At 40.0% G+C, this 17,187-nt stretch overlaps 1 pseudogene; it reads right to left on the reverse strand.

Annotated features, from left to right (window-relative positions):
• Nucleotides 1–11,244: 11,244 nt before the first annotated feature.
• The window catches only part of LOC135968417 (uncharacterized), a 29,034-nt pseudogene continuing 23,091 nt past the window's right edge, over nucleotides 11,245–17,187 (reverse strand).

Raw genomic sequence — 17,187 nt, forward strand, 5'->3', positions numbered from 1 at the left:
TTCCACAAAAACTGTCTTAGCGAAAGGCTTCTTGAGGGGAAAGCTGTAACTCTGTGAGATGATTTCACAGAACACAAAGAAGTTTCTCAGAAAGCTTCTTTATCTTTTTTGTCGGAGGATATTTCCTTTGGCCCTAGAGTCTTCAAAGGGATCCGAAATATCTGTTCTCAGATTCCACGCAAATGAGGCTAGCAAAGAGATACACGAAATACAGATGTAACTCTGCGAGATGAATTAACAGAACACTAAGCAGTTTCTCAGAAAGCTTCTTTCCAGATTTCATCTGAGGATACTTCCTTTTTCACCGTAGCCCTCTATGGCCATCCAAATATCACTTTGCCAATTCCACAAGAACTGTCTTAGCGAAAGGCTTCTTGAGGGGAACGCTGTAACTCTGTGAGATGATTTCACAGAACACAAAATAGTTTCTCAGAAAGCTTCTTTCTCTTTGTTATTGGAGGATATTTCCTTTGGCCCTAGACTCTTCAAATTGATCCGAAATATCTGTTCTCAGATTCCACGGAAATAAGGCTAGCAAAGAGATCCACGAAATTCAGATGTAACTCTGTGAGATGAATTAACAGAACACTAAGCAGTTTCTCAGAAAGCTTCATTCCAGATTTCATCTGAGGATCTTTCCTTTTTCACCATAGCCATCTATGGGCTTCCAAATATCACTTTACCAATTCCACAAGAACTGTCATAGCGAAAGGCTTCTTGAGGGCAAAGCTATAACTCTGTGAGATGATTTCAGAAAACCCTAAGAAATTTCTCAGAAAGCTTCTTTCTCTTTGTTGTCGGAGGATATTTCCTTTGGCCCTATAGTCTTCAAAGGGATCCGAAGTATCTGTTCTCAGATTCCACAGAAATAAGGCTAGCAAAGAGATCCACGAAATACAGATGTAACTCGGTGAGTAGAAGTCACACATCACAGAGCAGTTTCTCAAAAATCTCCTTTCCAGATTTCATCTGAGGATATTTCCTTTTCCACCGTAGCCATCTAAGGGCTTTCAAATATCACTTTGCCAATTCCACAAGAACTGTCTTAGCGAAAGGCTTCTTGAGGGGAAAGCTGTAACTCTGTGAGATGATTTCACAGAACACAAAGAAGTTTCTCAGAAAGCTTCTTTCTTTTGTTATGGGAGGATATTTCCTTCAGGCCTATAGTCTTCAAAGGGATCCGCAATATCTGTTCTCAGATTCCACAGAAATAAGGGTAGCAAAGAGTTCCACGAAATACAGATGTAACACTGTGAGATGAATTAACAGAACACTAAGCAGTTTCTCAGAAAGCTTATTTCCAGATTTCATCTGAGAATATTTCCTGTTTCAACGTAGCCCTCTATGGGCTTCCAAATATCACTTTGCCAATTCCACAAGAACTGTATCAGCGAAAGGCTTCTTGAGGGGAAAGCTGTAACTCTTTGATATGATTTCCCAGACACAAAAAAGGTTCTCACAAAGCTTCTTTCTTTTGTTATGAGAGGATATTTTCTTTGGCCCTATAGTCTTCAAAGGGATCCGAAATATTTGTTCTTAGTTTCCACAGAAACAAGGCTAGCAAAGAGATCCACGAAATACAGATGTAACTCTGTGAGATGAATTAACAGAACACTAAGCAGTTTCTCAGAAAGCTACTTTCCGGATTTCATCTGAGGATATTTCCTTTTTCATCATAGCCCTCTATGGGCTTCCAAATATCACTTTACCAATTCCACAAGAACTGTCTTAGCGAAAGGCTTCTTGGGGAAAGCTGTATCTCTGTGAGATGATTTCACAGAACACAAAGAAGATTCTCAGAAAGCTTCTTTCTTTTGTTATCGGAGGATATTTCCTTTGGCCCTAGAGCCTTCAAAGGGATCCGAAATATCTGTTCTCAGATTCCACGGAAATTAGGCTAGCAAAGAAATCCACGAAATACAGATGTAACTCTGTGAGTGGAAGTCACACATCATAGAGCAGTTTCTCAGAAAGTTTCTTTCAAGATTTCATCTGAGGATATTTCCTTTTACACCATAGCCCTCTTGGGGCTTCCAAATATCAGTTTGCCAATTCCACAAGAACTGTCTTAGCGAAAGGCTTTTTGAGGGGAAAGCTGTAACTCTGTGAGATGATTTCACAGAACACAAAATAGTTTCTCAGAAAGCTTCTTTCTCTTTGTTATCGGAGGATATTTCCTTTGTCCCTATAGTCTTCAAAGGGTTCCGAAATATCTGTTCTCAGATTCCATGGAAATAAGGCTAGCAAAGAGATCCACGAAATTCAGATGTAACTCTGTGAGATGAATTAACAGAACACTAAGCAGCTTCGCAGAAAGCTTCATTCCAGATTTCTTCTGAGGATATTTCCTTTTTCACCATAGCCATCTATGGGCTTCCAAATATCACTTTGCCAATTCCACAAGAACTGTCTTAGCGAAAGGCTTCTTGAGGGCAAAGCTGTAACTCTGTGAGATGATTTCAGAAAACCCTAAGAAATTTCTCAGAAAGCTTCTTTCTCTTTGATATCGGAGGATATTTCCTTTGCCCCTATATTCTTCTAAGGGATCCGAAATATCTGTTCTCAGATTCCACAGAAATAAGGCTAGCAAAGATATCCACGAAATACAGATGTAACTCTGTGAGTGGAAGGCACACATCACACTGCAGATTCTCAGAAAGCTTCTTTCCAGATTTCATCTGAGGATATTTCCTTTTTCACCAAAGCCCTCTATGTGCTTCCAAATATCACTTTGCCAATTCCACAAGAACTGTCTTAGCGAAAGGCTTCTTGAGGGGTAAGCTGGTACTCTGTGAGATGATTTCAAAGAACACAAAGAAGTTTCTCAGAAAGCTTATTTCTCTTTGTTATCGGAGGATATTTCCTTTGGCCCTAGAGTCTTCAAAGTGATCCGAAATATCTGTTCTCAGATTCCGCAGAAATAGGGCTAGCAAAGAGATCCACGAAATACAGATATAACTGTGTGAGTGGAAGGCACACATCACACAGTAGTTTCTCAGAAAGCTTCTTTCCAGATTTCATCTGTGGATATTTCCTTTTTCATCATAGCCTTCTACCGGCTTCCAAATATCACTTTGCCAATTCCACAAGAACTGTCTTAGCGAAAGGCTTCTTGAGGGGAAAGCTGTAACTCTGTGAGATGATTTCACAGAACACAAAGAAGTTTCTCAGAGAGCTTCTTTCTCTTTGTTACCGGAGGATATTTCCTTTGGCCCTATAGTCTTCAAAGGGATCCGAAATATCTGTTCTCAGATTCCACAGAAATAAGGCTAGCACAGAGATCATCGAAACACAGATGTAATTCTGAGAGATGAATTAACAGAACACTAAGCAGTTTCTCAGAAAGCTTCTTTCCAGATTTCCTCTGAGGATATTTCCTTTTTCAGAATAGCCCTCTAAGGGCTTCCAAATATCACTTTGCCAATTCCACAAGAACTGTCTCAGCGAAAGGCTTCTTGAGGGGAAAGCTGTAACTTTGTGAGATGATTTCGCAGAACACAAAGAAGTTTCTCAGAAAGCTTCTTTCTCTTTGTTATCGGAGGATATTTCCTTTGGTCCGAGAGTCTTCACAGGGATCCGAAATATCTGTTCTCAGATTCCACAGAAATAAGCCTAGCAAAGAGATCCACGAAATACAGATGTAACTCTGTGAGATGAATTAACAGAACACTAAGCAGTTTCTCAGAAAACTTCTTTCCAGATTTCATCTGAGGATATATCCTTTTTCACCATAGCCCTCTATGGGCTTCCAAATATCACTTTGCCCATTCCACAAGAACTGTCTTAGCGAAAGGCTTCTTGAGGGGTAAGCTGGTACTCTGTGAGATGATTTCACAGAACACAAAGAAGTTTCTCAGAAAGCTTCTTTCTCTTTGTTATCGGAGGATATTTCCTTTGGCCATAGAGTCTTCAATGGGATCCGAAATATCTGTTCTCAGATTCCACAGAAATAAGGCTACCAAAGAGATCCACGAAATACAGATGTAACTCTGTGAGTGGAAGTCACACGTCACAGAGCACTTTCTCAGAAAGCTTCTTTCCAGATTTCATCTGAGGATATTTCCTTTTTCACCATAGGCCTCTAAGGGCTTCCAAATATCACTTTGCCGATTCCACAAAAACTGTCTTAACGAAAGGCTTCTTGAACAGAAAGCTGTAAGTCTGTGAGATGATTTCACCCAACACTAAGAAGTTTCTCAGAAAGCTTCTTTCTCTTTGTTATCGGAGGATATTTCCTTTGGCCCTATAGTCTTGAAAGGAATCCGAAATATCTGTTCTCAGATTCCACGGAAATAAAGCTAGCAAAGAAATCCACGAAATACAGACGTAACTCTGTGAGGGGAAGGCGCACATCACACAGCAGATTCTCAGAAAGCTTCTTTCCAGATTTCATCTGAGAATATTTCCTTTTTCACCATAGCCCTCTACGGGCTTCCAAATATCACTTTGCCAAGTCCAGAAGAACTGTCTTAGCGAAAGGCTTCTTGAGGGGAAAGCTGTCACTCTGTGAGATGATTTCACGGAACACAAAGATGTTTCTCAGAAAGCTTCTTTCTCTTTGTTATCGGAGGATATTTCCTTTGGCCCGACAGTCTTCAAAGGGATCCGAAATATCTGTTCTCAGATTCCACGGAAATAAGGCTAGCAAAGAGATCCACGAAATTCAGATGTAACTCTGTGAGTGGAAGTCTGACATCACAGAACAGTTTCTCAGAAGTCTTCTTTCCAGATTTGATCGGAGCATATTTCCTTTTTCACCAAAGCCCTCTATGGGCTTCCAAATATCACTTTGCCAATTCCACAAGAACTGTCTTAGCGAAAGGCTTCTTGAGGGGAAAGCTGTAACTCTCCGAGATTATTTCATAGAACACAAAGAAGTTTCACAGAAAGCTTCTTTCTCTTTGTTATCAGGGGATATTTCCTTTGGCCCTATAGTCTTCAAAAGGATCCGAAATATCTGTTCTCAAATTCCACAGAAATAAGGCTAGCAAAGAGATCGACGAAATACAGATGCAACTCTAGGATTGGAAGTCACATATCACAGAGCAGTTTCTAAGAAAGCTTCTTTCCAGATTTCATCTGAGGATATTTCCTTTTTCACATAGCCCTCTATGGGCTTCCAAATATCACTTTGCCAATTCCACAAGAACTGTCTTAGTGAAAGGCTTCTTGAGAGGAAAGCTGTAAGTCTGTGAGATGATTTCACAGAACAGAAAGACGTTTCTCAGAAAGCTTCTTTCTCTTTTTTTTACAGGGGATATTTCTTTGGCCCTATAGTCTTCAAAGGGATCCGAAATATCTGTTCTCAGATTCCACAGAAATAAGGCTAGCAAAGAGATCCATGAAATACTGATGTAACTCTGTGAGTGGAATTTACTCTTCACACAGTAGTTTCTCACAAAGCTTCTTTCCAGATTTCATCTGAGGATATTTCCTTTTTCACCATAGCCCTCTAGGGGCTTCCAAATATCACTTTGCCAATTCCACAAGAACTGTCTTAGCGAAAGGCTTCTAGAGGGGAAAGCTGTAACTCTGTGAGATGATTTCACAGAACCCAAAGAAGTTTCTCAGAAAGCTTATTTCTCTTTGTTATCTGAGGATATTTCGTTTGGCCCTGTAGTCTTCAAAGGGATCCGAAATATCTGTTCTCACATTCCACGGAAATAAGGCTAGCAAAGAGATCTCTGAAATACAGGTGTAACACTGTGAGATGAATTAGCAGAACACTAAGCAGTTTCTCAGAAAGCTTCTTTCCAGATTTCATCTGAGGATATATCCTTTTTCACCACAGCCCTCTAAGGGCTTCCAAATATCACTTTGCCAATTCCACAAGAACTGTCTTAGCGAAATGCTTCTTGGGGGGAAAGCTGTAACTCTGTGAGATGATTTCACAGAACACAAAGACGTTTCTAATAAAGCTTCTTTCTCTTTGTTATCGGAGGATATTTCCTTTGGCCCTAGATTCTTCAAAGGGAAACGAAATATCTGTTCTCAGATTCCACAGAAATAAGACTAGCAAAGAGATCCACGAAATACAGATGTAACTCTGTGAGTGGAAGTCAAACATCACAGAGCAGTTTCTCAGAAGACTTCTTTCCAGATTTCATCTGAGGATATTTCCTTTTTAACCATAGCACTCTATGTGCTTCCAAATATCGCTTTGCCAATTCCACAAGAACTATCTTAGTGAAAGGCTTCTTGAGGGGAAAGCTGAAACTTTGTGAGATGTTTTCACAGAACACAAAGAAGTTTCTCAGAAAGCTTCTTTCTCTTGGTTATTAGAGGATATTTCCTTTCGCCCTATAGTCTTCAAAGGGATCCGAATTATCTGTTCTCAGATTCCACAGAAATAAGGCTAGCAAAGAGATCCACGAAATACTGATGTAACTCTGTGAGTGGAAGTCGCACATCACAGAGCAGTTTCTCAGAAATCTTCTTTCCAGATTTCATCTGAGGATATTTCCTTTTTCACCATAGCCGTCTATGGGCTTCCAAATATCACTTAGCCAATTCCACAAGAACTGTCTTAGCGATAGACTTCTTGTGGGGAAAGCTGTAACTCTGTGAGGTGATTTCACAGAACACAAAGAGGTTTCTCAGAAAGCTTCTTTCTCTTTGTTATCGGAGGATATTTCCTTTGGCCCTATAGTCTTCAAAGGGATCAGAAATATGTGTTCTCAGATCCAACAGAAATAAGGCTAGCAAAGAGATCCACGAAATACAGATGTAACTCTGTGAGGGGAAGTCACACATCACGGAGCAGTTTCTCAGAAAGCTTCTTTCCAGATTTCATCTCAGGATAGTTCCTTTTTCACCATAGCCCTCTATGGCCTTCCAAATATACTTTGCCAGTTCCACAGGAACTGTCTTAACGAAAGGCTTCTTGATGGGAAAGCTGTAACTCTGTGTGATGATTTCACAGAACACAAAGAAGTTTCTCAGATAGCTTCTTTCTCTTTGTTATCGGAGGATATTTACTTTGGCCCTATAGTCTTCAAAGGGATCCAAAATATCTGTTCTCAGATTCCACAGAAATAAGGCTAGCAAAGAGATCCACGAAATACAGATGTAACTCCGTGAGTGTAAGTCACACATCACAGAACAGTTTCTCAGAAAGCTTCTTTCCACATTTCATCTGAGGATATTTCCTTTATCACCATAGCCCTCTATGGGCTTCCAAATATCACTTTGCCAATTCCACAAGAACTGTCTTAGCGAAAGGCTTCTTGAGGGGAAAGCTATAACTCTGTGAGATGATTTCACAGAACACAAAGAAGTTCCTCAGAAAGCTTTTTTCTCTTTCTTATCATAGGATATTTCCTTTGGCCCTATAGTCTTCAAAGGGATCCGAAATATCTGTTCTCAGATTCCACAGAAATAAGGCTAGCAAAGAGATGCACGAAATACAGATGTAACTCTGTGAGTGGAAGTCACACATCACAGAGCAGTTTCTCAGAAAGTTTCTTTCCAGATTTCATCTGAGGATATTTCCTTTTTCTCCATAGCCCTCTATGGGCTTCCAAATATCACTTTGCCAATTCCACAAGAACTGTCTTATCAAAAGACTTCTTGAAAGGAAAGCTGTAACTCTGTGAGATGATTTCACAGAACACAAAGAAGTTTCTCAGAAAGTCTATTTCTCTTTGTTATCGGAGGATATTTCCTTTGGCCCTATGGTTTTCAAAGGGATCCGAAATATCTGTTCTCAGATTCCACAGAAATAAGGCTAGCAAAGAGATCCATGAAATACTGATGTAACTCTGTGATTGGAATTTACTCTTCACACAGTAGTTTCTCACAAAGCTTCTTTCCAGATTTTATCTGAGGATATTTCCTTTTTCACCATAGCCTTCTAGGGGATTCCAAGTATCACTTTGCCAATTCCACAAGAACTGTCTTAGCGAAAGGCTTCTAGAGGGGAAAGCTGTAACTCTGTGAGATGATTTCACAGAACCCATAGAAGTTTCTCAGAAAGCTTATTTCTCTTTGTTATCTGAGCATATTTCGTTTGGCCCTATAGTCTTCAAAGGGATCCGAAATATCTGTTCTCAGATTCCACGGAAATAAGGCTAGCAAAGAGATCCCTGAAATACAGATGTAACACTGTGAGATGAATTAGCAGAAGACTAAGCAGTTTCTCAGAAAGCTTCTTTCCAGATTTCATCTGAGGATATTTCCTTTTTCACCATAGCCCTCTATGGGCTTCCAAATATCACTTTGCCAATTCCACAAGAACTGTCTTAGCGAAAGGCTTCTTGTGGGGAAAGCTGTAACTCTGTAAGATGATTTCACAGAACACAAAGAAGTTTCTCAGAAAGCTACTTTCTCTTTGTTATAGGAGGATATTTCCTTTGGCCCTAGATTCTTCAAAGGGAACCGAAATATCTGTTCTCAGATTCCACAGAAATAAGGCTAGCAAAGAGATCCACGAAATACAGATGTAACTCTGTGAGTGGAAGTCAAACATCACAGAGCAGTTTCTCAGAAGACTTCTTTCCAGGTTTCATCTGAGGATATTTCCTTTTTAACCATAGCCCTCTACGGGCTTCCAAATATCGCTTTGCCAATTCCACAAGAACTATCTTAGTGAAAGGCTTCTTGAGGGGAAAGCTGAAACTTTGTGAGATGTTTTCACAGAACACAAAGAAGTTTCTCAGAAAGCTTCTTTCTGTTGGTTATTAGAGGATATTTCGTTTCGCCCTATAGTCTTCAAAGGGATCTGAATTATCTGTTCTCAGATTCCACAGAAATAAGGCTAGCAAAGAGATCCACGAAATACTGATGTAACTCTGTGAGTGGAAGTCGCACATCACAGAGCAGTTTCTCAGAAATCTTCTTTCCAGGTCTCGTCTCAGGATATTTCCTTTTTCACCATAGCCCTCTATGGGCTTGCAAATATCACTTAGCCAATTCCACAAGAACTGTCTTAGCGATAGACTTCTTGAGGGGAAAGCTGTAACTCTGTGAGATGATTTCACAGAACACAAAGAGGTTTCTCAGAAAGCTTCTTTCTCTTTGTTATCGGAGGATATTTCCTTAGGCCCTATAGTCTTCAAAGGGATCAGAAATATGTGTTCTCAGATCCAACAGAAATAAGGCTAGCAAAGAGATCCACGAAATACAGATGTAACTCTGTGAGTGGAAGTCACACATCACGGAGCAGTTTCTCAGAAAGTTTCTTTCCAGAGATCATGTGAGGATATTTCCTTTTTCACCACAGCCCTCTAAGGTCTTCCAAATATCACTTTTCAATTCCACAAGAACTGTCTTATCGAAAGACTTCTTGAGAGGAAAGCTGTCATTCTGTGAGATGATGTCACAGAACACAAAGAAGTTTCTCAGAAAGCTTCTTTCTCTTTGTTATCAGAGGATATTTTCTTTGGCCCTAGAGTCTTCAAAGGGATCCGAAATATCTGTTCTCAGATTCCACGGAAATAAGACTAGCAAAGAGATCCACGAAATACAGATGTAACTCCGTGAGTGGAAGTCACACATCACAGAACAGTTTCTCAGAAAGCTTCTTTCCAGATTTCATCTGAGGATATTTCCTTTTTCACCATAGCCCTCTATGGGCTTCCAAATATCACTTTACCAATTCCACAAGAACTGTCTTAGCGAAAGGCTTCTTGAGGGGAAAGCTGTAACTGTGTGAGATGATTTCACAGAACACGAAGAAGTTTCTCAGAAAGCTTCTTTCTCTTTGTTATCAGAGGATATTTGCTTTGTCCGTATAGTCTTCAAAGGGATCCGAAATATCTGTTCTCAGATTCCACAGAAATAAGGCTATCAAAGAGATCCACGAAATACAGATGGAACTCTGTGAGTGGAGTCACACATCACAGAGCAGTTTCTCAGAAAGCTTCTTTCCAGATTTCATCTGAGGATATTTCCTTTTTCACCATAGCCCTCTATGGGCTTCCAAATATCACTTTGCCAATTCCACAAGAACTGTCTTATCTGAAGACTTCTTGAGAGGACAGCTGTAATCTGTGAGATGATTTCACAGAACACAAAGAAGTTTCTCAGAAAGCTTCTTTCTCTTTGTTATCGGAGGGTATTTCCTTTGGCCCTAGAGTCTTCAAACGGATCTGTAATATGTGTTCTCAGATTCCACAGAAATAAGGCTAGCAAAGAGATCCACGAAATTCATATGTAACTCTGTGAGTGGAATTCACACATCACAGAGCAGTTTCTCAGAAATCTTCTTTCCAAATTTCATGTGAGGATATTTCCTTTTTCACCATAGCCCTCTATGGGCTTCCAAATATCACTTTGCCAATTGCACAAGAACTGTCTTAGCGAAAGGCTTCTTGAGGAGAAAGCTGTTCCTCTGTGAGATTATTTCACTGAACACAAAGAAGTTAATCAGAAAGCTTCTTTCTCTTTGTTATCGGACTATGTTTCCTTAGGCCCCAGAGTCTTCAAAGGGATCCGAAATATCTGTTCTCAGATTCCACAGAAATAAGCCTAGCAAAGTGTTCCACGAAATACAGATGTAACTCTGTGAGACGAATTAACAGAACACTAAGCAGTTTCGCAGAAAGCTTCTTTCCAGATTTCATCTGAGTATATTTCCTTTTTCACCATAGCCCTCTATGGGATTCCAAATATCACTTTGCCTATTCCACAAGAACTATCTTAGTGAAAGGCTTCATGAGGGGAAAGCTGTAACTCTGTGAGATGATTTCACAGAACACAAAGAAGATTCTCAGAAAGCTTCTTTCTCTTTGTTATCGGAGGATATTTACTTTGGCCCTAGAGTCTTCAAAGGGATCCGAAATATCTGTTCTCAGATACCACGGAAATAAGGCTAGAAAAGAGATACACGAAATACAGATGTAACTCTGTGAGTGGAAGTCACACATCACAGAGCAATTTCTCAGAAACCTTCTTTCTAGATTTCATCTGGGGATATTTCCTTTTTCACCATAGCCCTCTATGGGCTTCCAAATATCACATTGCCAATTCCACAAGAACTGTCTTATCGAAAGACTTCTTGAGAGGAAAGCTGTAACTCTGTGAGATGATTTCTCAGAACACAAAGAAGTTTCTCAGAAAGTTTCTTTCTCGTTGTTATCGGAGGATATTTCCTTTGGCCCTATGGTCTTCAAAGGGATCCGAAATACCTGTTCTCAGATTCCACAGAAATAAGGCTAGCAAAGAGATCCACGAAATACAGATGTAACTCTGTGAGGGGAATTTACACATCACACAGTAGTTTCTCACAAAGCTTCTTTCCAGATTTCATCTGAGGATATTTCCTTTTTCACCATAGCCCTCTAGGGGCTTCCAAATATCACTTTGCCAATTCCACAAGAACTGTCTTAGCGAAAGGCTTCTAGAGGGGAAAGCTGTAACTCTGTGAGATGATTTCACAGAACACAAAGAAGTTTCTCAGAAAGCTTATTTCTCTTTGTTATCTGAGGATATTTCCTTTGGCCCTATAGTCTTCAAAGGGATCCGAAATATCTGTTCTCAGATTCCACAGAAATAAGGCTAGCAAAGAGATCCATGAAATGCAGGTGTAACACTCTGAGATGAATTAACAGAACACTAAGCACTTTCTCAGAAAGATTCTTTCCAGATTTCATCTCAGGATATTTCCTTTTTCACCATAGCCCTCTATGGGCTTCCAAATATCATTTTCCGAATTCCACAAGAACAGACTTAGGGAGCGGCCTCTTGAGGGGAAAGCTGTAACTCTGTGAGATTAAATCACTGAACAATAAGCAGTTTCTCAGAATGCTTCTTTCCAGATTTCATCTGAGAATATTTCCTTTTTCACCAAAGCCCTCTATGGGCTTCCATATATAACATAGCAAATTCCACAAGGAATGTCTTAGCGAAAGGCTTCTAGAGTGGAAAGCTGTAACTGTGAGACGATTTCACAGAACACAAAGAAGTTTCTCAGAAAGCTTCTTACTCTTTGTTATCGGGGGATATTTCCTTTGGCCCTGAAGTATTCAAAGGGATCCGAAATATCTGTTCTCAGATTCCACAGAAATAAGACTAGCAAAGAGATCCACGAAATAGAGATGTAACTCTGTGAGTGGAAGTCACATATCACAAAGCAGTTTCTCAGAAACCTTCTTTCCAGTTTTTCTCTGAGGATATTTGCTTTTTCACCGTAGCCCTCTACGGGATTCCAAATATCACTTTGCGAATTCCACAAGAACTGTCTTAGCGAAAGTCTTCTTGAGGGGAAAGCTGTAACTCTGTGAGATGATTTCACAGAACACTAACAGTTTCTCAGAAAGCTTCTTTCCAGATTTCATCTGAGGATATTTCCTTTTTCGCCATAGCTCCCTATGGACTTCCAAATATCACCTTGCAAATTCCCCAAAAACTGTCCTAGTGAAAGGCCTCTTGAGGGGAAAGCTGTAACTCTGTGAGAAGATTTCACAGAACACAAAGAAGTTTCTCAGAAAGCGTCTTTCTCTTTGTTATCGGATGATATATCCTTTGGCCCTATAGACTTCAAAGGGATCCGAAATATCTGTTCTCATATTTCACAGAAATAAGGCTAGCAAAGACATACACGAAAGACAGATGTAACTCTGTGAGTGGAAGTCACACATCACAAAGCAGTTTCTCAGAAAGCTTCTTTCCAGTTTTTCTCTGAGGATATTTTCTTTTTCACCATAGCCCTCTATGGGCTTCCAAATATCACTTTGCGAATTCCACAAGAACTGTCTTAGCGAAAGTCTTCTTGAGGGGAAATCTGTAACACTGTGAGATGATTTCACAGAATACAAAGAAGTTTCTCAGAAAGCTTATTCCTCTTTGTTATCGGAGGATATTTCCTTTGGCCCTATAGTCTTCAAAGGGATCCGAAATATCTGTTCTCAGATTCCATAGAAATAAGGCTAGCAAAGAGATCCACGAAATACAGATGTAACTCTGTGAGTGGAAGTCACACATCACAAAGCAGTTTCTCAGAAAACTTCTTTCCAGTTTCTCTCTGAGTATATTTTCTTTTTCACCATAGTCCCCTATGGGCTTCCAAATATCACTTTGCGAATTCCACAGGAACAGACTTAGCGAGCCGCCTCGTGAGGGGAAAGCTGTAACTCTGTGAGATGAATTCACAGAACACTAAGCAATTTCTCAGAAAGCTTCTTTCCAGATTTCATCTGAGGATATTTCCTTTTTCACCATAGCCCTCTATGTTTTTGCAACTATCACTTTGCAAATTCCACAAGAACTGTCTTAGCGAAAGGCTTATTGAGGGGAAAGCTGTAAGTCTGTGAGATGATTTCACAGAACACAAAGAAGTTTCTCAGAAAGCTTCTTTCTCTATGTTATCGGAGGATATTTCCTTTGGCCCTATAGACTTCAAAGGGATTCGAAAAATGTGTTCTCAGATTCCACAGAGATAAGGCTAGCAAAGAGATCCACGAAATACAGAGGTAACTGTGTGAGTGGAAGTCACACATCACAAAGCAGTTTCTCAGAAAGCTTCTTTCCAGTTATTCTCTGAGGATATTTACTTTTTCACCATAGCCCTCTATGGGATTCCAATTATCACATTGCGAATTCCACAAGAACAAGCTTACCGAGCGGCCTCTTGAGGTGAAAACTGGAACTCTGTGAGATGAATTCACAGAATACTAAGCAGTTTCTCAGAAAGCTTCTTTCCAGATTTCATCTGAGGATATTTACTTTTTCACCATAGCTCCCTATGGGCTTTCATATATCACTTTGCAAATTACCCTAGAACTGTCCTAGTGAAAGGCTTCTTGAGGGGAAAGCTGTAACTCTGTGAGATGATTTCACGGAACACAAAGAAGTTTCTCAGAAACCTTCTTTCTCTTTGTAATAGCAGGATATTTCCTTTGGCCCTGTAGTCTTCAAAGGGATCCGAAATATGTGTTCTCAGATTCGACAGAAATAAGGCTAGCTAAGAGATCCACGAAAGACAGATGTAACTCTTCGAGTGGAAGTCACACATGACAAAGCAGTTTCTCAGAAAGCTTCTTTCCAGTTTTTCTCTGAGGATATTTTCTTTTTCACCATAGCCCTCTATGGGCTTCCAAATATCACTTTGCAAATTCCCAAAGAACAGACATAGCGAGCGACCTCTTGAGGGTAAAGCTCTAACTCTGTGAGATGAATTCACAGAACACCAAGCAGTTTCTCAGAAAGCTTCTTTCCAGATTTCATCTGATAATATTTCCTTTTTCACCATAGGCCTTTATGGGCTTCCAAATGTCACTTTGCAAATTCCACAAGAACTGTCTTAGCGAAAGGCTTCTTGAGGGGAAAGCTGTAACTCTGTGAGATGATTTCACAGAATACAAAGAAGTTTCTCAGAAAGCTTTTTTCTCTTTGTTATCGGAGGATTTTTCCTTTGGCCCTATAGACTTCTAAGGGATCCGAAATATCTGTTCTCATATTTCACAGAAATAAGGCTAGCAAAGACATCCACGAAATACAGATGTAACTCGGTGAGTGGAAGTCACACATCACAAAGCAGTTTCTCAGAAAGGTTCTTTCCAGTTTTTCTCTGAAGATATTTTCTTTTTCACCATAGCCCTCCAAGGGCTTCCAAATATCACTTTGCGAATTCCACAAGAACAGGCTTACCGAGCGGCCTCTTGAAGGGAAAGCTATAATTCTGTGAGATGAATTTACGGAACACTAACAATTTCTCAGAAAGCTTCTTTCCATATTTAATCTGAGGATATTTCCTTTTTCACCATAGCCCTCTATGGGCTTCCAAATATCACTTTGCAAATTCCTCAAGAACAGGCTTAGCGAGTGGCCTCTTGAGGGGAAAGCTGTAACTCTGTGAGATGAATTCACAGAATACTAGGCAGTTTCTCAGAAAGCTTCTTTCCAGATTTCATCTGAGGAGATTTCCTTTTTCACCACAGCCCTCTATGGGCTTCCAAATATCACTTTGCAAATTCCAAAAGAACTGTCTTAACGAAAGTCTTCTTGAGGGCAAAGCTCTAACTCTGTGAGATGATTTCACAGAACACACAGAAGTTTCTCAGAAAGCTTCTTTCTCTTTGTTATAGGAGGATATTTCCTTTGGCCCTATAGTCTTCAAAGGGATCCGAAATATCTCTTCTCAGATTCCATAGAAATAAGGCTAGTCAAGAGATGCACGAAATACAGATGTAACTCTGTGAGTGGAAGTCACACATCACAAAGCAGTTTCTCTGAAAGCTTCCTTCCAATTTTTCTCTGAGGATATTTTCTTTTTCACCATAGCCCTCTATGGGCTTCCAAATATCACTTTGCGAATTCCACAAGAACAGGCTTAGCGGGCTTCCTCCTGAGGGAAAGCTATAACTCTGTGAGATGAATTCAAAGAACAGTAAGCAGTTACTCAGAAAGCTTCTTTCCAGATTTCATCAGAGGATATTTCCTTTTTCACAATAGCCCTCTATGGGCTTCCAAATATCACTTTGCCAATTCCACAAGAACTCTCTTACCGAAAGGCTTCTTGAGGGGAAAGATGTTACTCTGTGAAATGATTTCACAGAACAGAAAGAAGTCTCTCAGAAAACTTCTTTCTCTTTGTTATCGGGGGATATTTGCTTTGGCCCTGTAGTCTTCAAAGGGATCCGAAATATCTGTTCTCAGATTCCACAGAAATAAGGCTAGTGAAGAGATCCACGAAATACAGATGTAACTCTGCGACTGGAAGTCACACATCACAAAGCAGTTTCTCAAAAAGCTGCTTTCCAGTGTTTCTCTGAGGATATTTTCTTTTTCACCATAGCCCTCTAAGGACTTCCAAATATCACTTTGCGAATTCCATAATAAAGGGCTTAGCGTGCGGCCTCTTGAGGAGAAACCTGTATTTCTGTGAGATATTTCACAGAACACTAAGCAGTTTCTCAGAAATCTTCTTTCCAGATTTCATCTGAGGTATTTACTTTTTCTCCATAGCCCTCTAAGGGCTTCCAAATATAACTTTGCAAATTCCAGAAGAACTGTCTTAGCGAAAGGTTTCTTGAGGGGATAGCTGTAACTCTGTGAGATGATTTCACAGAACACAAAGAAGTTTCTCAGAAAGTTTCTTTCTCTTTGTTATCGGAGGATATTTTCTTTGGCCCTATAGTCTTCAAATAGATCCGAAATATCTGTTCTCAGATTCGACAGAAATAAGGTGAGCAAAGAGATCCACGAAATACAGATGGAACTCTGTGAGTGGAAGTCACACATCACCAAGCAGTTTTTCAGAAAGCTTCTTTCCACTTTTTCTCTGAGGATATTTTCTTTTTCACCATAGCCTTCTAAGGGCTTCCAAATATCACTTTGCGAGTTCCCCAAGAATAGGCTTAGCGAGCGGCCTCTTGAGGGGAAAGCTGTAACTCTATGAGATGATTTCACAGAACACTAAGCAGTTTCTCAGAAAGCTTCTTTCCAGATTACATCTGAGGATATTTCCTTTTTCACCATAGCTCTCTATGGGCTTCGAAATATCACTTTGCCAATTCCACAAGAACTGTCTTAGCGAAAGGGTTCTTGAGGGGAAAGCTGTAACTCTGTGAGATGATTTCACAGAAAACAAAGAAGTTTCTCAGAAAGCTTCCTTCTCTTTGTTATCAGAGGATATTTCCTTTGGCCCTATAGTCTTCAAAGGGATCCGAAATATCTGTTCTCAGATTCCACAGAAATAAGGCTAGCAAAGAGATCCACGAAATACAGATGTAACTCTGTGAGATGAATTAACAGAACACTCAGCAGTTTCTCATAAAGCTTCTTTCCAGATTTCATCAGAGGATATTTCCTTTTTCACCATAGCCCTCTATGGGCTTCCAAATATCACTTTGCCAATTCCACAAGAACTGTCTTAGCGAAAGGCTTCTTGAGGAGAAAACAGTAACTCTGTGAGATGATTTCACAGAACACAAAGAAGTTTCTCAGAAAGCTTCTTTCTCTTTGTTATCAGAGGATATTTCCTTTTGCCCTATAGTCTTCAAAGGGATCCGAAATATGTGTTCTCAGATTCCACAGAAATAAGGCTATCAAAGAGATCCACGTAAGACAGATGTAACTCTGTGAGTGGTAGTCACACGTCACAAAGCAGTTTCTCAGAAAGCTAATTTCCAGTTTTTCTCTGAGGATATTTTCTTTTTCACCATAGCCCTCTAAGGGCTTCCAAATAACACTTTGCGAATTCCACAAGAACAGGCTTAGCGAGCGGCTTCTTCAGTGAAAAGCTGTAAC

Source organism: Macaca fascicularis, chromosome 19 (assembly GCF_037993035.2).
Source record: "Macaca fascicularis isolate 582-1 chromosome 19, T2T-MFA8v1.1".
NCBI lineage: Eukaryota > Metazoa > Chordata > Mammalia > Primates > Cercopithecidae > Macaca > Macaca fascicularis.